Source organism: Solanum tuberosum, unplaced genomic scaffold (genome assembly GCF_000226075.1).
Source record: "Solanum tuberosum cultivar DM 1-3 516 R44 unplaced genomic scaffold, SolTub_3.0 scf00293, whole genome shotgun sequence".
Lineage (NCBI taxonomy): Eukaryota > Viridiplantae > Streptophyta > Magnoliopsida > Solanales > Solanaceae > Solanum > Solanum tuberosum.
Genome location: NW_006239222.1, coordinates 716,931 through 718,051, shown reverse-complemented (window position 1 = coordinate 718,051; position 1,121 = coordinate 716,931).

Below are 1,121 nucleotides of genomic sequence, written 5' to 3'. Positions count from 1 at the left end.
ATCATACTTTTACCCTCAGCCATGTTACAAGCCTTAAAAGACCTTGGTGATCTAGCATAAACTGAATAATGTGTTGATCGTAAAATACGAGCAAGCCTATGGGTACAAATCATGCATATGTTTGTCATTGAGAGTGTTAGAGTTGATTTTGATTCCCTAAATTATAATCTTTGATGGGTTTTGTGAGATCATTGAATCATTCTTGATGTGAGGGCATTCGAATACTCTTGTTGAACTACAATTTGCATTTGAATTAAGCATTGTGAGCTTGACCTCTCTTTGATGATGGCTAGTCACAGTTTGAAACTTTTAGTGCACATTTGAACATTGCATGTGTAGATTGAACCTCACATGCATTCATGTTGATTCTCAAGTAGCACTTTTTGTAGACATCCTTGTTGGTCTGATTGATCTTGTATTTTACTTGAGGACAAGCAAAAGTTTAAGTTGGGGTTGTTGATGAGTCGGGGATTTTGACTCATTTAGGGCTTATTATTCAAAGATTTAGTGTCCTCAATGCCTATTTTATGCTAATAACTGATGTTAAATTGTTGATATGCAGCAATGAAGGCAAAAGAGTAAGGCAAGGACATTACTGTCACGCCCCGAGCCTACACCCTAGACGTGGCCGACACTCGAAGACCATTGCTGGCCCCCAAGAGAACCCTTGGCCTGGCTTTCTTAACTCAGCGGAATAACTCAATGTAATGCAAGGTTTTAAAACAACCCAACTGATAAAATCTGACCAAAAGGCAACTCGAGTCTCAAAATAGAATATTTACATATATACATAGATGAGAGACTCAAAACTAACTGATTGACTGTCTATGAAGCCTCTAAAATACTGAGATGGATGTTGGGACAGAACCCACAACATCCTAATAAAACAAGACTAAGAGAACAAAATAACTGAGTCCTCCAGAATGCAAAGAAGCTCACCACTAACTCTGGAGTACTCAGTTGGATCAACGGCCTACCGGATGCTGGTCCTGGGTACCTGTGTCTACATCATCATAAGATGCAGGCCAACTGGCATCAGTACATGGAATGTACGAGTATGCGAGCTGGAAAACTAAGCAACATAGGCTAGAAGGAAATTTGGAAGAAACTGAAAAGTTTAC